We start from the raw sequence: 24,823 nt of genomic DNA on the forward strand, positions 1-24,823 counted from the left end.
CCTTAAAAGGATTGTACTGACTGAGGTGAATCTTTAGAAGCCGGCATATCAAGTTCTGGGGTGGTGCAGTGTGTTATGATAGTATGTCAAATACACTAAACTCCATATGAACATCTCTACATTACAATAAGTCATCCATGGTTTAGCACTAACTCATATTTTTTTTCCAAATAAGAAGAAATACCTAAGAATTTTTGTTGGATGTAAATGAAAGGTTTAAACAACATTGATACAGTCTGTATCGCCTGCATGTTTGTCTATGAACCTTTCCTGGGACTTATTAATCATTAAATCAGACATTTACCTTACCGCAAGAGAATAAATAGAAGGTACGTAACCAGGCTGTACACAGGAAAACAGAAAAGAACAACTTTGGACGAATTATTTGAAGTGTCCCTTCACTTATTATTTATTTCAAAACTACATAGTACACTTGATATGTTTGTAAATATTCTATCTGAGCCAGAAGCTCTTACCACCTCTTCCTCCATTTGCATACATAGTGGAAATTTGGCAGCCCATGGCTGCTTCTAGAGGGACTTCCCTTTTCATTGAGAAAGGAGCCTCTGTAGGTAACTCCTATGGACCTCTACAGCAGTGTTTCTCAAGCACGGTCCTCAAGAACCCCCAACAGGTCATGTTTTCAGGATTTCCTTTGTCCTTCACAGGTATAACTATGGTGATGCCTAATTCACTGACCATAATTATATCACCTGTGAAAGAAAAAGGAAATCCAGAAAACATTACTTTTTGGGGGTACTTGAGGACAAGGCTTGAGAAACACTGCTCTACAGGACATGAAATAATGAAAACAGCAGCGAGTTCATCAAACTTGGAGATGGAAGCATACTGACAAACATTATCAAATACACCTTTAAGTAATAAAATGGAGTGAATCTTTTCCAACTTTACCCTTTTGAAGAAAACACCCCTTACCCAGACCAGATGTCATGTGATAGATTTTCAGTCCACACAGTGGCCTTTTTCTTTGAAGAGACACCTCTACAGAAGACAACCTTTCAATGAAATTGTTGGTCTTCACCGTACAGTGTAAGTGAGGAAACACTTTAAAAGGGTTATCCAGGTAAAAACATTTTTATATATATCAACTGGCTCCAGAAAGTTAAACAGGTTTGTAAATTACTTCTATTAAAAAACCTTAATCCTTTCAGTACTTATGAGCTTCTGAAGTTAAGGTTGTTAAGTCCTCTCTGATGACACCTGTCTCAGGAAACGCCCAGTTTAGAAGCAAATCCCCATAGCAAACCTCTTCTAAACTGGTCGTTTCCTGAGACAGGTGTCATCAGAGAGCACTTAGACAGAAAAGAGTAACCTTAACTTCAGAAGCTCATAAGTACTGAAAGGATTAAGATTTTTTTATAGAAGTAATTTACAAATCTGTTTAACTTTCTGGAGCCATGATATATATAAAAAAGTTTTTTTCCTGGAATACCCCTTTAAATTATGCCTTGCTAAAGTCTGTCAGGAGATTTATTTTCGGAGCCAGGTAGAGAAAAACTGGGAAGAATGCTGACACGCCACAGCTCAGTTTTATACTATATTTTCTCTGAATAATCAAAGAATTTCAGAGCCTTTAGGGTATCATGCTTCCTGTGGTTCAGGCAGCATAAATGTCCTGACAGGCTCCCTTTGTCAACACAAAAGACATTTACCTTCTGAGAAACTTGACCAAAGCTATGCTCACATCTGACTAACTTATCCCCTATCCACTGTCTATGAAGCCAGTGCAGCTTCTGTGCTAACTTCATAGTCGGACCGCCGCTTAGGACGTAAATGTATGTCTTGGTGTGTTAAGTTCCAGGATGTACATTTAAGTTAATTGTCCTAACGGTGCTAAAAATATAAACACTCCACCACCCCCCCCACCCCCAAAAAAAAAAATTCAAATCACTCCCCTTTTTCAAGTTTCCAAACTTATTAGATATCACTGCATGTGAAATTGTCCAAAATATTAAATTATCACACTGCTATCCCACATGGTCAACAGCTTAAACGCAAAAAAAGAATCCAAGCACCAAAATTTATGATTTTTAGTCATATCACATTCCAGGTAAAAAATGGAATACAAAGTGATAAAAAAGTTTACTATGGTACCAGTAAAAACTGCAGCTCATATAGCTCCATAGGTTGAAAAATAAAAAAAAGTTATGAGGGAACAGAACATAGTGATTAGGGATGGGCAAATCAAATCTGACAAATCTGAATTTGTTACAAATTTCAGGAAAAATTTGCATTGCAACGAATCCGAATATCGCCGCAATTCAACTGCACAAATCGCTTAATTAAACTTTATTTAGTGCGGTCCAGGCTCCAGGGCATCTAAAATGGTGGCTCCACATATCAGGACATGGGGCAAGGAACTCTGGGAAGGTGGGAAGACGGGTAGGCGGGATGACCCTGAATCACATGAAGCATACAGCCTATCAGCAGCCAGCCCCCCCCCCTTTGATGTCACAGCCCTATATAATCGGCAGCCATCTTGCGGCCAGTCACATTAGCATTTTATAGCAGAGAGAGAGAGAGAGAGAGCAGTGTGTGTTGCACAGAAAAGCATTTTTGCAGCAGTGATTCACCTCGAGTCAAAATCCATCCTAGAAGCACTGATAGGAAAGGGAGATAGATTGAACGAGAAAGTGCAATTTTGGATGTACTACACAGTGACTGTGTGCTGCAGCACTGGTGTGTACAACAACTGAAAAGCTAATACTAGGCAGCCAGTAAAGGTGAAAAGAGCAGCAAAAGCCATAATCACCTGCTATTAGTGCCTAATACAGGTTGCGTAGCGGGGCATATTGTCCTCTATTAAGTGTAACCTGTGTGTACATAGGTGTTGTACGATTTTGTTCCTGTTAAAGTCTTAAGGGCTTAGTTACTGTGAAAGGCCAGCCAAAAGTATACACCTGCTGGTGTTGTAGACAAACACTGTTTTAAGTGTAGTGGAGCATATTGTACTCCCCTCATAAGTGCATACCACGTACGTACATCTACGTGGTGTACCATTTTGTTCCTGTTAAAGTCGTAAGGGCCTAGTTACTGTAAAAGGCCAGCCAAAAGTACACACCTGCTGCTGTTCTAGACAAACACTGTTTTAAGCATAGTGGAGCGTACTGTCCTCCCCTCATATACGCACTAATTATGTTAGGCAGAGAGGTGCCAGGACGTGCACAGAGGAGTGGCAGAGGCCTAAATTCATCAGGAGCAGGAAGAGGTCGCAGCAGACTAGGGGCAGGTGGCATCAGGAGTCGCAACAAGAGGCCTGAGCTCCCGGTATCAGCTAGCGTTCGTGTTACGACCAGCAACCCATCTGCCGTCATCGATTTGTTAACTCGGTCATCCACTTCATCACAAGTGACATCTGACACTCCCAGTCAACAGTTGGTGGGTTCCTCAGACACAACCCTCAGTTGGCATTGCCCGGGAGCAGTTCCCGTCCACCCATTGCCTCTGTCCTATGCTGTTCCCTCCTCCACAGAAGTATTATATGCTGTGGGTTCAGCTCCACTATTTAGTGAGGACAATCTACTAGAAGACAGTCAGCAGCTACTGCCCAGCCAAGAAGTGGAAGAGACAACTGCCACTTCTTATGCTAGGTGAGCAAGTAGTGATGAGATGAGTAGTGTGGGAGGTGGTGTTGTGTGCGTTCAGGCTCCTGAAGCAGACACTGTTGAGGATCCTGAGGAGGACATCAGTGACGTGCAGACACAACTCGATGATGATGAAGCCAATCGCACTTGGGAGATGGGTGTAGAAGGGGCTTCATCATCATCAGGAGAAGAGGGTTGCAGGTTGCCCATGAGACAGCAGCTGAGACAGCAAGGTGGTAGCATGGTTGGCAGTCAGCAACATAATTCAGAGTCACCATAAAGCGGCCTGGGAGAACTGTGGCTCCTATGCGGTGGTCCAGCCTGCTGCATCACCCAGTGGCATGCCGCTCCGTTTCAGCCAGCCAAGGCTCCACCACCTCAGCCGAAGGGAGCTGTCTGTCATACCCTCCTTCTGTCACTTCAAATGTTCCTGCTCCTCCTACTTCGAGTCAGTCATTCCGCCAGCAATTCATCTGCACCTTTCAGAGAACTGATGGTTTGTGCCGAGCCGAGGTGGAGAGTCCCAAGCCGTTATTTCTTTGCAAAAAAGGCAGTACAAGCCCTGCACAATTTTGTGGAACAGAAGGTGGGCCAGTCCTTGAGTCTGTCTGTGTGTACCAAAGTGCACAGCAGCGCCGACGTGTGGAGCTGTAACTACGGTCAGGGACAAAACATGTAAGCAGAAGAAAAGAGAAAGGGCCCAAAGAGGCGCCTAGTGCATTACCCTAAAAAATATATTTCAAAAAACCCAAACTAAGGGGTCTAATAGATGGCCGCTCACCTGGAGCGTATAATATATACGCATATAACCTCAGTTTGAGGTAATCATGAAGGAATCCGTGCAAGCCTATAGGTCTTCAGGATGGATCCAAAAGGAGATCCTGTTGATGTGCTTAATAATAGAAAAGGTAACCTTTCATCAGGCGCTCGGAGGTCCAAGGAAGTCTCACAACCAGGTCATGGAGGTGGATACGAATTCAAGCTTTATTAGTATACAACAACGCGTTTCAGGGTTAGCATACCCCTTCTTCAGATTGACAGATTTGTCAATCTGAAGAAGGGGTATGCTAACCCCGAAACGCATTGTTGTATACTAATAAAGCTTGAATTCGTATCCACCTCCATGACCTGGTTGTGAGACTTCCTTGGACCTCCGAGCGCCTGATGAAAGGTCACCTTTTCTATTATTAGGGACAAAACATGTCCCTTATGGCCCACCGGATAAATGTGGCCGTTGGTCCTGTGACAGTGTGCGACTCTGCCCCCTCATCCTCCACGAGCCCTCAGCCTCCACTGCATGGACAAGTCTCAGTGCTTCTCCAGCATACCATGTGTGCAGGACACGGCAGTGTCACGCTGTTCTTCACATGGTTTGCCTTGGCGAACAGAGTCACACGGGGAGGAATTGCTAAAAGTAATTCATCAAGAAATCGAATCATGGCTTCCTCCACGAAAACTGGAAATGGGAACCATGGTGACCGACAATGGAAAGAACATCTTGTCTGCACTGCAACAAGGGAGGCTGAGACATGCGTCCTGCATGGCACACGTGTTCAATCTGGTTGTCATGTCGTTCCTGAAGTGCCCCCCCCCCCCCATCTGCAAGACATCCTAACAATGGGAAGGAAACTTTTCATGCACTTCAGCCATTTGTACACCACAAAGCACACCCTCCGTGAGCTGCAGCGTCAGAACGGTATCCCCCAACATAGTCTGAACTGCGACGTTTCCACACGTTGGAATTCCACCCTCCATATGTTGGACCGACTATATGAACATAGAAAAGCCATCACCGATTTCTTGATGATCCAAGCGGATAGGGGGACTCCCCTGTTTAACTTCTCAAACAGTGGCAGCTCATGTGTGACACCTGCCGTTTGCTCAGGCCCTTTGAGAAAGCCACATTATTAGTCAGTCGCCAAGATTACAGGATGAACAATGTAATTCCACGGCTTCATTTATTACAACACGTGTTGGAAACGATGGCTGGTCGGGAGATGTACCGCCTACATCTTACGGCCACATGAGCCCTGTGGGGGGCTGAACTGGAAGAGGGGGAGGGGGACAGTGGAGCACAGTTTAGGTTTCCTGAAATGGGTTGTTTCAGAGGAGCTAGAGGGTTATAAGTAGGACGAGACAGAGGACCCAGACAGTGTGGCAGTATGCAGTGGAGATGGAGGCAGGGAGTCCCTCCAAGTCACTTGCACAAATGACACGATGCATGCTCACTTGCTTGCGTAGTGACTGCCGAACTGTCACAATTCGGCAGCGGGATGACTTCTGGCTCTCCACCTTATTGGACCCTCGCTACCGGCACAAAATGGGGGCCTTTTTACACCCACTGAAAGGGAGGACAAACTGACCTATTACAGAGACATCCTACGTAGTCCGTTGGCCAATGCCTATCGGTGCCATCGTCCATCCTCTCGCAGATCTGACTCGGGGGGCCCTCTGCGCTCACCTTCCACTGCTATGGCTGCTGGGGAGGGGTGAGGTGGCAGGAGCAGTACCAGCTCCATCAGCAGCAGCCTGAGTCTACAGTCCCTGATGAGTAGCTTCACCCGCATAGTGAAGTAACTCATCAGCAGAAGTTGGACCTGGAGCAGAACACAATCCAGCAGGTGGTGGCATGCCTTGACATGACCCTGCCAACACACTTTGAAGATCAGCTGAAATTCTGGGCAGCCAAACTTGATTTGTGGCCACAACTAGCAGAGATTTCCTTGGAAAAGCTGTTCTGCACGGCCAATAGTGTGCCATCAGAGCGAGCGTTTAGTGCGGCGGGGGCCATAGTAACCCAAAGGAGAACTCGTCTGCCCACCTTTGTCAAGAGGAATCAGGCATGGATTAGCCAGGATTTCCACCCACCAATGCCTGATGCATCAGAGTAGATTGACCATGTTGCCACACTAACACTTCACAATATGGATAGTGCTAAACATATTTAAGGTGCTCCTCCCCTGTTACAGAAATTCCTCCTCATCAGACCACAAATAAGTATTGAGGATATGCATTAGCTAAAACTTAACTTTTCTTAGGATAAAATATATTGACCCCAATTTTTTTTTATATCTAAGAAAAGGTGTGCAAAAAAACACCATGTGCCACCAAGTATTGATGTGATGCAAAGACCTCTAAAAGGTAGAAGGGAACAACGTATGGTCCATTGTAAAAGATGGGGGTAAAAACTTCCCCTGTAAGGCCCTACTCTCGCATTATTAATTCCCTTCTTGGCAAGTGTTACTCGCCCTAAAAAGGGTGGCCCAACACAGGAACCTCTCCCTATTTCCACCTTCAAACATTGCCATTTCATAGGTGGAAATAGGGAGAGTTTCCTGTGTTGGGCCACCCTTTTTAGGGCGAGTAACACTTGCTAAGTAGGGAATTATTGGGTGAGAGTAGGGCCTTACAAGGGGAAGTTTTTACCCCCACCTGCTACAATGGACAATGCGCTGTTCCCTTCCACCTTTTTAACCCCTTAAGGACTGAGCCCTTTTTCGACTTAAGGACTGAGTTCTTTTTTTGCAATTCTGACCACTGTCACTTTATGCATTAACCTCTTCAGGACCCAGGGCGTATAGATACACTCTCACACCCTGGGCCTTAAGGACCCTGGGCGTATCCATACGCCCTGGCGTTTTCCAGTCTCCGCCGCTCGCCGGGCGAAGATCGGAACAGCATGCCTACTGATATCGTTCAGTAGGCATGCCGTGCAAATGCAGAGGGGGGTCCCGGGACCCCCGCATGTTGGAGATCGGCGCAGATCGCGGACGAATTCACGTCCGCGATCTGCGGCGATTCAGGGTATTCGGGTCACTTGTGACCCGATGACCCGGAAAAGGAAGGGGATCAGCGGTGTAAGATACACTGCCAATCACCTCAAGTTGCTGGGGAGCGGTGACAATACCGTCACCGCCCCGGCAACACTGCTATTGGCCGGCGATCGTCGGCCAATAGCAGTGCAGCAGAGGAGGGGTTAACGGTCCCCTCACGCAGCTCTGCGCGCTCGCTGAGTTCAGTCAGCATGCAGAGCTGTGTGAAGAGGACCAGGATCCCCCCCTCGGAGTGCCGGAGCCCCCTCAGAAAGAAGAAGAGCCCCTAGATCAGGGTCAGCTTGTTGCAGGGAAAGGTAGGGTAAAACAGTAAAACAAAAGTGAAAGTAAAAAAAAAAAAAGAAACCCCTCCTGACCCCCTAATAGGTCCCCAAGGGTCCGCCGTCACCTGATCCGTGTGACCCCGGGCCCTATTAGGGGTTCAGGATGCTGCGTGTGCCACCACATTTTTTTTTTTGGCCGCAGCTTTTTTTTTCTGTTACAGTTACACCAAGCACAACAGACTACATACTTCCCTGCCTCCCCCCCCCACCACCGCACACACACCCTCCCCCCCGCCATCGTAGAAAAAAGGCGATGGCCCGCCGGGCATTTTCGGCAGCGGAGGCTTACGCTTTTTTAGCCTCCAACTCCGAATCTCCAAGGGAGGACCAGGAAGACCCCACTTTTTTGTGTTCTTCCTCGCCCTCCTCATCATCTAGTAGTGATGATGAGTCCCCTGTACGGTGGTGGAAACGCCGCCAGGCGAGGCCACGTACCCCCCATGAGAGTGACCCAGTGGCCGACACTAGTACGGGTGGCAATGCCGCTCGTAATAGGAGTCCGGCCCCCCAGACAAGTGCACCGAAGCCCCCTTCCGGTGACCCTGTCTGGAGCCCCCCAGAGGGTTATCAGCCACGGATTCCTGAATATGTTGGCGACTCAGCAATCCGGATTGACCATGCTGGCTTCACCGATCTGGACTTTTTAAAGTTTTTTTTCAGTGACAGCCTGGTCAATCTAATGGTGGAGCAAACGCTCCATACTCAGAAGAGATGGGGTTACAAATTTTGGAGGGTCTTTTCTGCTATTAACTCTTGAAAAAATTTGAAATTTGGGGGGAAACACACATTTTAGTGAAATTTTTTTTTTTTTTAAGGCTCACTTAATTCCTTGTTACGTTCCTCAAGGGGTCTAGTTTCCAAAATGGTATGCCATGTGGTTTTTTTTTTTTGCTGTCCTGGCATCATAGGGGCTTCCTAAATGTGACATGCCCCCCGAGCAAAATTTGCTCTCAAAAAGCCAAATATTACTCCTTCTCTTCTGAGCATTGTAGTTCGCCCGTAGTGCATTTCAGGTCAACTTATGGGGTACCGCCATACTCAGAAGAGATGGTGTTACAAATTTTGGGGGGCCATTTCTGCTATTAACCCTAGCAAAAATGTTAAATTTGAGGGGAAAACACATTTTAGTGGAAATTTTTTTTTTTTTACATATGCAAAAGTTGTGAAACACGTGTGGGGTATTAAGGCTCACTTAATTCCTTGTTACGTTCCTTAAAGGGGTACTCCGCCCTTAGACATCTTATCCCCTATCCAAAGGATAGGGGATAAAATGTCAGATCGCCGGGGTCCCGCTGCTGGGGACCCCGAGGATCGCTGCTGCAGCACCCCGCTATCAGTACTGCGCAGAGAGAGATCGCCCTCCACATAATGACGGGCAATACAGGGGCCGGAGCATCGTTACGTCACGGCTCCGCCCCTCGTGATGTCACGGCCCGCCCCCGTCAATACAAGTCTATGGGAGGAGGCGTGGCGGTCGTCACGCCCCTTGCCATAGACTTGCATTAAGGGGACGGGCCGTGATGTCATGAGGGGCGGATGTCACGCTGCTCCGGCCCCTGTATCGCCCGTCATTACGCACAGAGCGAACTCGCTCTGTGCAGTAATGATGGCGGGGTGCCGCAGCAGCGATCCCCGGGGTCCCCAGCAGCGGGACCGCAGCGGTCTGACATCTTATCCCCTATCCTTTGGATAGGGGATAAGATGCCAGGGGCGGAGTACCCCTTTAAGGGGTCTAGTTTCCAAAATGGTATGCCATGTGTTTTTCTTTTGCTGTTCTGGCACCATTGGGGCTTCCTAAATGCAACATGCCCCCCAAAAACCATTTCAGAAAAACGTACTCTCCAAAATCCTCTTGTCGCTCCTTCGCTTCTGAGCCCTCTACTGCGCCCGCCGAACAATTTACATAGACATATGAGGTATCTGCTTACTCGAGAGAAATTGGGTTACAAATATAAGAATACATTTTCTCCTTTTATCCCTTGTAAAAATTCAAAAATTGGGTCTACAAGAACATGCAAGTGTAAAAAAAGAAGATTGTGAATTTTCTCGTTCACTTTGCTGCTATTCCTGTGAAACACCTAAAGGGTTAAAATGCTGACTGAATGTCATTTTGAATACTTTGGGGGTGCAGTTTTTATAATGGGGTCTTTTATGGGGTATTTCTAAGATGAAGACCCTTCAAATCCACTTCAAATCCCTGAAAAATAGTGAGTTTGAAAATTTTGTGAAAAATTGGAAAATTGCTGCTGAACTTTGAAGCCCTCTGGTGTCTTCCAAAAGTAAAAACTCATCAATTTTATGATGCAAACATAAAGTAGACATATTGTATATGTGAATAAAATTTTTTTTATTTGGAATATCCATTTTCCTTACAAGCAGAGAGCTTCAAAGTTAGAAAAATGCAAAATGTTCAAATTTTTCATCATATTTTGGGATTTTTCACCATGAAAGGATGCAAGTTACCACAAAATTTTACAACTATGTTAAAGTAGAATATGTCACGAAAAAAACTATCTCGGAATCAGAATGATAACTAAAAGCATTCCAGAGTTATTAATGTTTAAAGTGACAGTGGTCAGATGTTCAAAAAATGGCCGGGTCCTAAGGTGTAAAATGGCCGGGTCCTTAAGAGGTTAATAACTCTGGGATGACTTTACCAATTATTCTGATTCCAAGAATGTTTTTTCATAACATATTCTACTTTAACACAGTGGTAAATTTTCGTTGTTACTTGCATCCTTTCTTGGTGAAAAGTTCCAAAATTTCATGAAAATTTAGAAAAGTTAGCATTTTTCTAACTTTGAAACTCTCTGCTTGTAAGGAAAATAGACATACCAAATAAATTATATATTGATTCACATATACAATATGTCTACTTTATATCTGCATCATAAAGTTGACATGTTGTTACTTTTGGAAGACATCAGAGGGCTTCAAAGTTCAGCAGCAATTTAAAAAAATTTCACAACATTTTCAAAATCAGAATTTTTCAGGGACCAGTTCAGCTTTGAAGTGGATATGAGGGGTCTTCATATTAGAAATACCCCACAAATTATGCCTTCATAAAAACTTTTACTTTTACTTTGATACACTTTCACTTTGATACATCTGCTACAATAGCTTTCATTTGGATATATCTGCTACAATATCTGCTACAATAGCCTTCTACAAATAACTGTTATCAAAGTTTCAACTAACTCAGTGGAGGATTTCTATATACTGTGTAGCACCTTGAACTTCAATGATACTTCCACAGACATAATTCATTGAACTGTATCTTTTCATTCATTGAACTGTAATTCATTGAACTGAACATTGATTCATTCATCTATTCAAGCTGCTAATATTTGGGACTGCGTATCTCACATCAGCATTTGTTATTAATTGCATATATTCATTTTTATGTTTTTATTTGTAATCACTTTTTAATATTATAATAAGGGTGCGGTCTGTGCAAGGGCCCTGCACAGCCGCACACTCAATAATTATAATTAAAATGTATATTAAAATTTATATCATTATTACTCAGCTACTATTCTGATCCTGCCACCCACCTGATGCCACACATCTGATCCAAAGTTCTCTTTTTTTCACCCACCTTCGTCACGGGTACTGGTATTGCCACTCACCGCCACATTCTGTCACCGGGTTACTTTCAGAATTCTGCCACCATATGTTCTCCTCATGCTGATGCCAGCTCCAGGCTGTCTCATTCTGCCACCATATGTTCTCCTTATGCCAGCTCCAGTCTGTCTCATTCTGCCACTATATGTTCTCCTCATGCTGATGCCACCTCCAGACTGTCTCATTCTGCCACCATATGTTCTCCTTATGTTTATGCCAGCTCCAATCTGTCTCTTTCTGCCACAATATGTTCTCATCATGCTGATGCCAGCTCCAGCCTGTGTCATTCAGCCACTATATGGTCTCCTCATGTTTTTGCCAATTCCAGGCTGTGTCATTGAGTCACTATATGGTCTCCTCATGCTGCCACCACCTCCAGGTCTCCTCATGCTGCCACCATCTCCAGGCTGTGTCATTCTGACAGATTATGGCCTCCTCATGCTGCTTCCATCTCCAGGCTGTGTCACTGTGCCGCCATGTCGTCTCCTCATGCTGCTGGCACATTAAATAAAACTTATTAGGTTCATCTATTTGAAATATTCAATTTAAATATTAAAAAATATCTTAAATCTTTTCAATTGTGAGGCCCTATGGTCTCATCAGGCTGTTGCCACCTCCACGCTGTGTCATACAGGCACAATATGGTCTCCTCATGCTGCTGATACCTCTATGCTGTGTCATTCAGCCACTATATGGTCTCATGCTGCTGCCACCTCCACGCTGTGTCATTCAGGCACTAGATGGTCACCTCATGCTGCTGATACCTCCACGCTGTGTCATTCAGCCACTATATGGTCTCCTCATATTGATGCCACCTCCAGGCTCTGTGCCACTCTGCGACAGTGATTCTAATAGCAACGGCTCTAATCTGCATGTCATACTGAATAACACTATTATTTCACTAACACAGCACACTCCCTATGCGTGTTACGGCAAGGCAAAGTGTTCTATATCCCTATTAAGGCTCTCTGTAGGCCAGAAATAGCTGTTTTTAATAGCGATTTGCCGCAAATAAATTCAGACTGAACTGGATTTTGGGGGGGAAATTCGGCGAATCGGCTGAATCGAATTTTTCAAAAATTTGCTCATCTCTAATAGTGATGAAGATTTTTTTTTGTTCAATTTTCTTTTCTTTTTATCTTTAAACGAAACAAAAGTGATCCAAATTTGATCCCACTGTAATCAAGCACTGTAGAATAAAGTTACCATCTCAGTTTTAACATATGGTAAATTCTGAAAAACATCTAGTAGTTTTGTAACATCTGGAGAGCCACAGTTTGGAGATCACTATGCAGTGGTCTCTAAACTGAGGTCCTCCAAATCTTTCATAACTACAACTCCCAGCAAGCACGAACAGCAAACGGCTTTCTCGGCTTGCTAAGAGTTGTAATTGCGTGGCTCCAGTTGTTGCATAACTACAACTCCCAACATGCCCTTGGGCGATCAGTACATGCTGGGAGTTGTAGTTTTGCAACAGCTGGAGGCACACTGGTTGGATACTACTGAGTTAGGTAACAGAACCTAACTCATGGTTTTTCAACCAGTGTACCTCCAGCTGTTGCAAAGCTACAAATCCCAGCATGCACAGTCTGTCAGTGCATGCTGGGAGTTGTAGTTTTGCAACAGCTGGAGGTTTGCCCCCCCACATGTGAATGTACAGGGTACACACTGTTACACCCTTTCACCTTTGTCCACTTTCCTGTCATCCATGTCCACCTTCTTCGGCCCTGTCACCCATGTTCACTACCCCCCAGTCTACCCTCAATCACCAATGTCCAACCCCCACTATTCACCCCTCTGTCACTTTGTCACCCCTGTTATCTCCTTTTCATTCCGGTCCACCCCTCTGTTACCACCTTGTCATTCCTGTCCACCCTTCTTTCACCCCCTACGCCCCTGTCACCCATGTACACTCTTCTATACCCATCTGTCACCCATGTACACCCCTCTGTCACCCATGTACGCTCCTCTACACCCCCAACACCCCTGTTACCCATGTACACCCCTCTGTCACCCCCTACGCCCCCGTCACCCACGTACACTCTTCTACACCCATCTGTCACCCATGTACACCCCCAACACCCCTCTGTCACCCATGTACACGCTTCTATATTCCTATACACCCCCCCTGTCACCCATGTATACTTTAGTACACCCCTTTGTTACCCCTTTACACCTATAAGCCCCTGTATTCCTCTTCACTTGTAAAAGGGGAATCTGGAGGCTGATGCAGGAAAAGTGTGGAGCCTAATAGGTTTGATTTGCAGGTTTAAAGGTGAAGAATTGTGGCTGGAAAAAGTCATTATGATGACCCGGAGAAGGGAAGGGAACAACGCTGATTTTAGAAGACGTCACTTGTGAGTTGCTGTATAAAGCATTAGACACTAAAAAGTGAGTGGGCTCAGCACCATTAATCAACAAGGGGTGCAGCTATACGTATCAGAATACAGCATAACAACCAAAAAGAAAAAGAAATGCGCAATACAGAGCACACCCATATTCTTCTCCAAAATGTTATTTAACACATTTATATAAGAAAGCAGACAGTACAGTTAAAAACACTTAAAAGTCCCAAAAAACGGCCCCCTGTTTGTGCGGATGGCCGTTTTTTTTTTGTTTGTTTTTTGCCCTTTTAAGTGTTTTTAACTGTACTGTCTGCTTTCTTATATAAATGTGTTAAATAAAATTTTGGAGAAGAATATGGGTGTGCGCTGTGTTGCGCATTTCTTTTTGGTTGTTTTGCTGTATAAAGCAGCACTGAAATCTACATAGCCAACAGATAAATTGATGTTGTGCATTGCGGATGTTTACCCCCCTACCCCCTTTTTTTTTTTTTGCTCGGCAAATTAGGTAGGGGTACCCCGCGGAAACACTGCACTTCATATACACACCCGTACAGTTTTTCTCCTGAAATTGCACATTTGAGGCCTAAATTGGTGATTTGCACTGGAAACTACACCCCTAACGGAATGTAACAAGGAGTATATTAAGTCTTAACACCCCACAGGTGTTTTACAAATTATCGTTGAAGTTGGATGTGAAAATGAAAAATATATATTTTTCACTAAAATGGTGTTACCTTTTCACAAGGGAAAATAGGTAAAAAAATAAAAATAATAATTTGTAACCTCATTTCTTCTGAGTATGGAAATACCCCATATGTGGATGTAAAGTTCTCTAGGGGTGCACTTCAATGCTCAGAAGAGAAGAAACTTCATTGGGCTTTAGGAGAGAGAATTTGGCTGGAATTGAAGGCAATGGGCATTTAAAAAGACCCCATGCTGCCAGAACAGTGGACCCCCCACATGTGACCCCATTTTGGAAACTACATTCCCCCACTGAATGTAACAATGGGTGCAGTGAGCATTTACACCCCACTGGTGTATGACAGATTTTTGGAACAGTGGTCTGTTTTTGATTTGCACAGTCCACTGTTTCAAATATCTGTCAAACGCCAGTGGGTGTAAATGCTCACTGCCCCCCTTATTACATTCCATGAGGGGTGCAGTTTCACAATTGGGGTCACATATGGGGGTCCACTGTTCTGGCACTATGGGGGCTTTGTAAACGCATATGGCCCCCGATCCCATTCCAAACAAATTCTGTATCCAAAAGCTCAATGGTGCACCTTCTCTTCTGAGCCCTGTAGTTCGCCTACAGAGCACTTTACATCCTCATATGGGGTATTTCCATACTCAGAAGAAATGGGTGTTACAAATTTGGGGGGGCATTTTCTCCTATTACACTTGTGAAAATGAAAAATTTGGGGTAACACCAGCATTTTAGTGAAAAAAAATCTAATTTTTCATTTTCACATCCTAGTTTAGCAAAATGTTGTCAAACACCTGTGAGGTGTTAAAGTTCACTGTCCCCCTTGTTGCATTCCTTGAGGGGTGTAGTTTCCAAAATAGTATGCCATGTGTTTATTTTTTTTGCTGTTCTGGCACCATAAAGCCTTCTTAAATGCGACATGCCCCCAAAAAACATTTTAGCAAAATTCGCTCTCCAAAATCCTAGCATTTGTCGCTCCTTCTCTTCTGAGCCCTCTAGTGCACTCACAGAGCGCTTTACATCCACATATGAGGTATTTCCTTACTTGAGAGAAATTGGGTTACAAATTTGGGGGGGGGGGGGATTTGTCTCCTTTTACCCCTAGTAAAAAAAAAAGGCTCTACAAGAACATACGAGTGTAGAAAATGAAGATTTTGAATTTTCTGCTATTCCTGTGAAACACCTAAAGGGTTAAACTTTCTGAATGTCCTTTTGAATACTTTGCGGGGTGCAGATTCTATAATTGGGTAACTTATGGGGTATTTCTCACGTACGTATTTCAATAATACATTGTTACGCCTAGCGCTCCGGGTCCCCGCTCCTCCCCGGAGCGCTCACGGCATCTCTCTCCCTGCAGCACCCCGGTCAGTCCCGCTGACCGGGAGCGCTGCACTGTCATGGCCGTCGGGGATGCGATTCGCACAGCGGGACGCGCCCGCTCGCGAATCGCATCCCAGGTCACTTACCCGTCCCGGTCCCCTGCTGTCATGTGCTGGCGCGCGCGGCTCCGCTCTCTAGGGCGCGCGCGCGCCAGCTCTCTGAGACTTAAAGGGCCAGTGCACCAATGATTGGTGCCTGGCCCAATTAGCTTAATTGGCTTCCACCTGCTCCCAGACTATATCTGCTCACTGCCCCTGCACTCCCTTGCCGGATCTTGTTGCCTTGTGCCAGTGAAAGCGTTTAGTGTGTCCATAGCCTGTGTTACCTGAACTTCTGCTATCCATCTTGACTACGAACCTTGCCGCCTGCCCCGACCTTCTGCTACGTCTGACCTTGCCTCTGCCTAGTCCTTCTGTCCCACGCCTTCTCAGCAGTCAGCGAGGTTGAGCCGTTGCTAGTGGATACGACCTGGTTGCTACTGCCGCAGCAAGACCATCCCGCTTTGCGGCGGGCTCTGGTGAATAAATTCCGCATCCCGGTGACCCGTCTCGTCAAGCCGCTCTACATTTCCGCGGTCAACGGAGTCAGATTGGATTGCACCGTGCGTTACCGCACAGAACCTGTTCAGGACACATGTCGTACCGGTACATCGTGGGACCCTGCTAGTTAAGGAACCATGCCGTACATGTATGTCCGTGGGAATTTCGGTCCTCGCCGCGCAGTGGGCGGGGACTGGACCGGAGTGACTAATGATATCGATCAGCAAGCACCCCGTGCATATGCCCAGGGGGGGCATATGCCCCCCCCCATGTCGGCGATCCTGGCAAATCGCCAAACTGTAGCACTCCAGATCTTGCTAAATTAAAAATCCCAGCATGCCCAAACAGCTGCCTGGGCATGCTGGGAGTTGTAGTTTTGCATCATCTGGAGGGCTACAGTTTAGAGACCACTGTGCAGTGGTCTCTAAACTGAAGCTCTCCACATGTTGCAAAACTGCAAAGCTCAGTATGCCCAAACAGCAAATGGCTGAGAGTTGTAGTTGCGTACCTCCAGCTGTTGCATAACTACATCTCCCAGCATGCCCTTCGGTGATCAGTACATGCTGGGAGTTATAGTTTTGCAACAGCTGGAGGCACACTGGTTGTAAAATACTGAGTTAGGTAACAGAACCTAACTGAAGGTTTTCCAACCAGTGTGCCTCCAGCTGTTGCAATACTACAACTCCCAGCATGCACGGTCTGTAAGTACAGGGTACATTCACACAGGCGAGTTTACAGTAAGGTTCCTGCTTGAAGTTTGAGCTGCTGCAAATTTTTTGCCGCAGCTCAAACTCCTAGCAGGAAACTCACTTGAAACCTCCGCCAGTGTGAATGTACCCTAAAAACACTACATATACACCCCCTTACACAGTCCCCCCCAATAAAAATGAAAAACGTACTGTACGGCAGTGTTTCAAAAACGGAGCCTCCAGCTGTTGCAAAACAACAACTCCCAGCATTTCCGGACAGCCACTGACTGTCCAGGCATGCTGGGAGTTAAGCAACAGCTGGAGGTACCCTGTTGGGGAATCAATGATGTAGAATACCCCTATGTCCACCCCTATGCAATCCCTAATTTAGTCCTCAAATGTGCATGGCACTCTCTCACTTCGGAGCCCTGTCGTATTTCAAGAAAACAGTTTAGGGACACATATGGGGTATTTCCGTACTCAGGAGAAATTGCACTACAAATTTTGGGGGGCTTTTTCTCCTTTTAGCCCTTATGAAAAATAAAAGTTGGGGGCTACACCAGCTTGTTAGTGTAAAAAAATTGAAAATTTTGCACTAACATGCTGGTGTTGCCCCATACTTTTTATTTTCACAAGCGGTAAAAGGAAAAAAAAACAATTTCTCCTTTGTACGGAAATACCCCATATGTGGGCGTAAAGTGCTCTGCAGGCACACAAGAAGGCTCAGGAGTGAGAGCGCACCATGTACATTTGAGACCTAAATGGGTGATTTGCACAGGGGTGGCAGATTTTACAGCGGTTCTGACATAAACGCAAAAAAAAAATACCCACGTGTGACCCCATTTTGGAAACTACGCGCCTCATGTAATGTAATTAGGGGTACAGTGAGCATTTATGCCCCACAGGTGTCTGACAGATTTTTGGAACAGTGGTCCGTGAAAATGAAAAATTTAATTTTTCATTTGCACAGCCCACTGTTCCAAAGATCTGTCAAACACCAGTGGGGTGTAAATACTCACTGCACCCCTTATTAAATTCTGTGAGGGGTGTTGTTTCCAAAATGGGGTCACATGTGGGGGGGTCCACTGTTTTGGCACCACGGGGGGGCTCTTTGTAAATGCACATGGCCCCTGACTTCCATTCCAAACAAATTCACTCTCCAAAAGCTCAATGGCGCTCCTCCTCTTCTGAGCATTTTAGTGCGCCAGCAGTGCACTTGATGTTCACACATGGGGTATTTCCATACTCAGAAGAAATGGGGTTACAAATTTTGTGGGTCATTTTCTCCTACTATCCTTGTAAAAATGTAAAATTTTGTGAAAAACCAGCATTTTAGTGAAAATTTTTTTTCTCTCATTTACAAATCCAACTTTAACAAAAAGCCGTAAAACACCTGTGAGGTGTTAAGGCTCACTGGACCCCATGTTACGTTCCTTGAGGGGTGTAGTTTCCAAAATAGTATGCCCTGGGGGTTGTTTTATTGTTGTGCTGGCACCATAAGGGCTTCCTAAATGCGACATGCCCACCAAAAACCATTTCAGCAAAATTTGCTTTCCAAAAGCCAAATGTGACTCCTTCTCTTCTGGGCATTGTAGTGGGCCAGCAGTGTACTTGACGTCCACACATGGGGTATTTCCATACTCAGAAGAGATGGGGTTGCAAATTTTGTGGGGCATTTTCTCCCATTACCTTTTGTAAAAATGGTAAATTTGGGAAAAAACTGCACTTTAGTGAAAACTTTTTTATTCTCATTTACACATCCGACTTTAACGAAAAGTTGTCAAACACCTGTGGGGTGTTAAGGTTCACTGGACCCCTTGTTACGTGCCTTGAGGGGTGTAGTTTCCAAAATAGTACGCCACGTGTTTTTTTTCTGCTGTTCTGGCACCATAGGGGCTTCCTAAATGTGACATGCCCACCAAAAACCATTTAATCGAAATTCACTCTAAAATCCCATTGTTGCTCCTTCTTTTTTGAGCCCTCTACTGCAGCCGCCTAACACTTGACATACACATGAGGTATTTCCTTACTCGAGAGAAACTGGGTTACACATTTTGGGGGACTTTTTCTCCTATTACCCCTTGCAAAAATTCAAAAACTGGGTCTACAAGAACATGCGAGTGTAAAAAATGAAGATTTTGAATTTTCTCCTTCACTTTGCTGCTATTCCTGTGAAACACCTAAAGGGTTAACAAACTTACTGAATGTCATTTTGAATACTTTGCGGGGTTCAGTTTTTATAATGGGGTCATTTGTGGGGTATTTCTAATATGAAGGCCCTTCAAATCCACTTCAAAACTGAACTGGTCCCTGAAAAATTCCAATTTTGAAAATTTTGTGAAAAATTAGAAAATTGCTGCGGAACTTTGAATCCCTCTGATGTCTTCCAAGAGTAAAAACATGTCAACTTTATGATGCCAACATAAAGTAGACATATTGTGTATGTGATGTTGTGTATTGTGTATGTGAATCAATATATAATTTATTTGGAATGTCTATTTTCCTTACAAGCAGAGAGCTTCAAAGTAAAAAAAAAAAAAAATTAATTCAAATTTTTCAATTTTTCACCAAGAAATTATGCAAGTATCGACGAAAATTTACCACTAACATAAAGCAGAATAGGTCATAAAAAAACTATCTCAGAATCAGAATGAAAGGAAAAGCATCCCAGAGTTATTAATGCTTAACCTCTTCAGGATGCTGGGCGTATGCATACGCCCTGCATCCCGAGTCCTTAAGGACGTGGGGCGTATGCACACGCCCGTGGGAATTCCGGTCCCCGCCGCTAGCCGGTTGGGGACCGGACCGGGATGCCTATTGAAATCATTCAGCAGGCATCCCGGCACATCGCCGAGGGGGGGCCTGGTGTCGGCGATCGCAGAAAATCGCATGTCAATTCAGACATGCGATTTTCTGCTATTACGGGCTGATCGGGTTTCTGGTGACCCGATCACCCGGAAAATAGGGATGATCACAGCTGTCAGTGACAGCCCCGATCATCCTGAGGGATAGAAGCGAGGTCGCAGTGCTGCGATCTCCTCTTATCCCCTGCCATTGGTCAGAACTGATTCTGACCAATGGCAGCTCAGGACAGTGGGTTGCCATGGCAACCCCCCGTTCTGCCCACCCCTGGATGTCGGGCAGAACGGGGGGAGGAGATGGAGGCCGGTACCTGAGAAGAAGATAGCCTGGGGACCGCAGATTGTCACTGGAGACAGGCGCAGGTAGGGAAACGACGGTGGGGGGAGGGGGAGGAAGGGGACAGTAAGCAATATTTACTGCTGCCCTTCCTAGTGGGTGCCAAACTGCAACTCCCAGCAACTCCATTTCATGAAAATTGCTAAATCTGAAGGGAGAGATGTTACAGAACTACAACTCCCAGCATGCCTGGGCAGTCTAGGCATGCTGGGAGTTGTAGTTTTGCAACATCTGGAGGGTCACAGTTTGAAGACCACTGTTACAGTGGTACCCAAATGGTAGCCCTCCAGATGTTGCCAAACTACAACTCTCAGCATGCCTAGATTGCCCAGGCATGCTGGGAGTTGTAGTTCTGCAACATCTGTCCCTTCAGATTTAGCAATTTTCATGAAATTTTAAAAAATTGCTGCTCTACTTTGAAGCCCTCAAATTTTTTCAAAAAGTTAAAATATGTCCATTTTATGATGCCAACATAAAGTGGACATATATTATTTGTGAATAAAAATAAAATTTATTTGGTATATCAATTTCCCTTACAAGCAGAGTGCTTCAAAGTTAGAAAAATGCACAATTTTCATGAAATTTGGGGATTTTTCATCAAAGGATGCAAAATAAAGTAGAATATCTCACGAAAAACTCAGAATCAGAAAATTCAGTAAAAGCGTTTCAGAGTTGTTAATGCGTAAAGCGACGGTGGTCAGAATTGCGAAAAAGGGCTCAGTCCTTAAGGTGAAAAAGGGCTGCGTCCTTAAGGGTTAGAGTGACAGTGGTAAGATGTGCAAAAAATGGCCGGGTCCTACACTGAAATTGGCTGGGTCCGTAAGGGGTTAATGTATAAAGTGACAGTGGTCAGAATTGCGAAAAAAAGGTCTTAGTCTTTAAGGTGAAAATGGGCTGAGTCCCTAAGGTGTTAAATTAGTTCACCAACCTGAAAATAAGGAGAGAGTAAACCACTTAAGACCTGTTCACCTACAGTTGTTGCTTAGCAACAACTCTCAGCATGCACAGCCAAAGAGCATGCTGGGAGTTGTAGTTTTGCAACAGCTGGAGTTCCAACTACAACTCCTCCCAGCATGCCCTTTGGTAGTCTGCACATGCTGGGGGATGTAGTTATGCAACCATCAGGGATATAGCGTTAAAGGGACGGGGGGCCACAGCTCTTGCCAAATGGTCCTCTAAACTTGGTGACTCTGAAATCGCCCCCTGTTCACTAGAGGGCTTATTGGCTGTCAATGGCTCTACCCCCAGTGCACAGTTAAGAGAAATTCATTGGCGTATTCTACACAAGGCTACGTAGGCATTTAAATGGAGGGGCACGCCACCCCCGCCTCCGTTCCTCACACATTGTCCGACATGTCAACTACAGGGGGCAGACCTCTGGCATTGCTTATGGGAATGCCCGCAGGTGTCGAAATTGTGGTCTGACCTATCCTCTTTAATACTGACCATTTGGGATAGACATTTACCGTTCTCCCCAGAACCATACCTCTTTCACTATCTACCTGTTAGAGAATCGAACCCTCCTGATAGGGGCAAAATGCCCAAGGGTGTACACTTACTTATCTTGATTGCTAAACTGTGCTTGCTTAGACATTGGCTCCAACCTACCGTGCCGACAATTACAGAAATCTTAAAGGAATATCATTCTGTATTACATAGAGAGATGTTATTGTCCATAAGATGCTCAGAGTTGCATGCAAAGGCCTTTTTTAATAAATGGAAAAGATATCTGCACTACTTACCTGATGTCGGCGAACGTCACAGGATAATGACATATTTTAAACATACTACATGGTATTCAACTGAGGCTCTCAGGGGCACTCTTGGTAATCTAGAACTATCATCTTAATGTTATATGATCCTCTACATCCTTGGCTCTCTATGGGACCCCACTATTAGAACTCTCTGTATGCATAATGTATAGTCTGACCTCAGGTGGCAAATACTCTACATAGGTACGACACTGTACTCGGGTGGGAATGGTGCAGCCTTCCTTGGGAGATTTGAGGTTTTGTTTCACAGTTGTTACTTGTTATTTCCTATATTTTGGGGGTAATCCTCCGTATTACAAACTGGATCCAGACGATACTTTTGACCTATTATCCTGACATTGTATTGTTGTTCCAGATTCTGACTGATTTCAATGCACCTTTGTCATATATGCTTTGTACATGCTCTGGATCCGTGAATAAAATATATAAAAAAATAAAAAAAACTACAACTCCCAAAAAAAAAAAACTACAGCTCCCAGCATGTCCACTAGAGATGAGCGAACTTACAGTAAATTCGATTCGTCACGAACTTCTCGGCTCGGCAGTTGATAGCTTTCCCTGCATAAATTAGTTCAGCTTTCAGGTGCTCCGGTGGGCTGGAAAAGGTGGATACAGTCCTAGGAGACTCTTTCCTAGGAATGTATCCACCTTTTCCAGCCCACCGGAACACCCGAAGGCTGAACTAATTTACGCAGGAAAAGTCATCAACTGCCGAGCCGAGAAGTTCGTGACAAATCGAATTTACCGTAAGTTCGCTCATCTCTAATGTACACACATCCTTTATCTGTAGTTTTGCATACACTCAATAGAAATCTCCTATAATGGATACCGTATGCTTTACGGCTGGTATCCAGTATGCTGTAAAATCTAGACTAGTCTGTCTGGCTAAAGGACAGCCGACCATAGTGGCGGCTATTTGAGCTTGAATTTCAGGTGAAAATTACAATTTTTTTAAACAGGTGTATATTGTGAAATGTCATATTATAATGAGTCCTGCAATATATGAAAAGTTTTTAACAATGACAGTGCCTCTTTAAGTAACAAACTCCCAGTGTTTTGCAACCAGTGTACCTCCAGCTGTTGCATAACTACCACTCCAAACATGCATGAACAGCCAAAGAGCATGCTGGGAGTTGTAGTAGAGTGCCTCCAGCTGTTGCATAACTAAAACTCACAGCATGCCCTTCCGCTGTCAATGCATTCTGGGAGTTGTGGTTTTTCAACAGCTGGAGGTCCCCCCCCCCCCCCCCCCCCCCAGTGAATTTTCTGCTACAAGTTTGAGAAGTGGCAAATTTTCCACCGAATCTCAAACTCCCAGCGAGAAACTCAATGTAAACCCCCGCCCGTGTGATTGTACCCTAAAAACACTACACCTACACAAAATAATAAGTAAAAAACACTACATATGCACACCCTTACACTGCCCCCCCCCCCCTCCCCCCCAATAAAAAAAAAATGGAGCCTCCAGCTGTTGAAAAACCACTCCCAGTATTACTGGACAGCCACTGACTGTTAAGGCATGCTGGGAGTTTTGCAACAGCTGGAGACACCCTTCTTGGGAAACACTGCCGTACGGTATTTTGGTGGCGGATGCAAATCTCCAATTTAGGACTCAAATGTGCATGGTGCTCTCTCGTTTTGGAGCCCTGTCATATTTCAAGGCAACAGTTTAGTACCACATATGGGGTATTTCCGTACTTGGGAGAAATTGCGTTATGAATTTTGGGGGGGCTTTTTCTCCTTTTACCCCTTCTGAAAAGGTAAAGTTGGGCTCTACAACCGCATGTTAGTGTAAATTTATTTTATTTTTTTTACACTAACATGCTGGTGTTGCCCCATACTCTTAATTTTCACAAGAGGTAAAAGAAAAACTTCAAAATTTGTAACGCCATTTCTCCCGAGTATGGAAAGGTTGGTGTAAAGTGCTCTGCAGGTGCACAACAAGGCTCAGGAGTGAGAGTGCACCATGTACATTTGAGGTCTTAATTGGCGATTTGCACATGGGTGGCTGATTTTACAGCAGTTCTGACAAAACGCAAAATACCCACATGTATCCCCATTTTGGAAACTACACCCGTCATGGAACATAACAAGGGGTATAGTGAGCCTTAACACCCCACAGGTGTTTGACAAATTTTTGTTAAAGTTGGTTTTTCATTTTCACAAGGGAAAATAGGGAAAAAAATGCCCCCCAAAATTTGTAGCCCCATTTGGAAATACCCCATAAGTGGATGTAAAGTGCTCTGCGGGCAAACTACAATGCTCAGAAGAGAAGGAGCGCCATTGGGCTTTTGGAGAGAGAATGTGTCCAAAATTGAAGGCCATGTGTGTGTGTTTGCAAAGCCCCCATGCTGCCAGAACAGTGGACCCCCTCACCCCTCACAGAATTTAATAAGGAGTGCAGTGAGCATTTACACCCAACAGGTGTCTGACAGATTTTTGAAACAGTGGTCAGTGAAAATGGAAAACAAAAAAAAAAAAAAGTTAATATATGTGAAAAATCCCCTCCCCCAATAAAAATGTAAATCATCCATTTCCTCCCAAAAAAGCTTAAAAAAATAAACATATTTGGTATCGCCGCATGTATATAAAAAAAATAAAAAGTCTGAACTATCAAAATATATTGTTAAGTATCCCGTATGGTGAACGGCATAAACATTAAAAAATAAAAAATTCAAAAATTGCTGCTTTGTCACGTTTTATTACCAAAAAACTAAATTTATATAAAAAAAAAAATTATAAAAAAGTAAAACCTAAGCAAACGTGGTACCGATAAAAACTACAGATCACGGCACAAAAAAATTAGCCC

At 44.6% G+C, this 24,823-nt stretch overlaps 1 long non-coding RNA gene across 1 annotated transcript in view; it reads right to left on the bottom strand.

Moving 5' to 3' along the window:
* LOC130284653 (uncharacterized) overlaps nt 1-11,873 on the bottom strand; it is a 174,982-nt gene extending 163,109 nt beyond the window's left edge. Inside the window, exon 1 of the long non-coding RNA XR_008847110.1 lies at nt 11,360-11,873. This is a non-coding gene — a long non-coding RNA (uncharacterized LOC130284653). The remainder of the gene's footprint in view (nt 1-11,359) is intronic.
* Nucleotides 11,874-24,823: the final 12,950 nt, after the last annotated feature.

Source organism: Hyla sarda, chromosome 8 (assembly GCF_029499605.1).
Source record: "Hyla sarda isolate aHylSar1 chromosome 8, aHylSar1.hap1, whole genome shotgun sequence".
NCBI lineage: Eukaryota > Metazoa > Chordata > Amphibia > Anura > Hylidae > Hyla > Hyla sarda.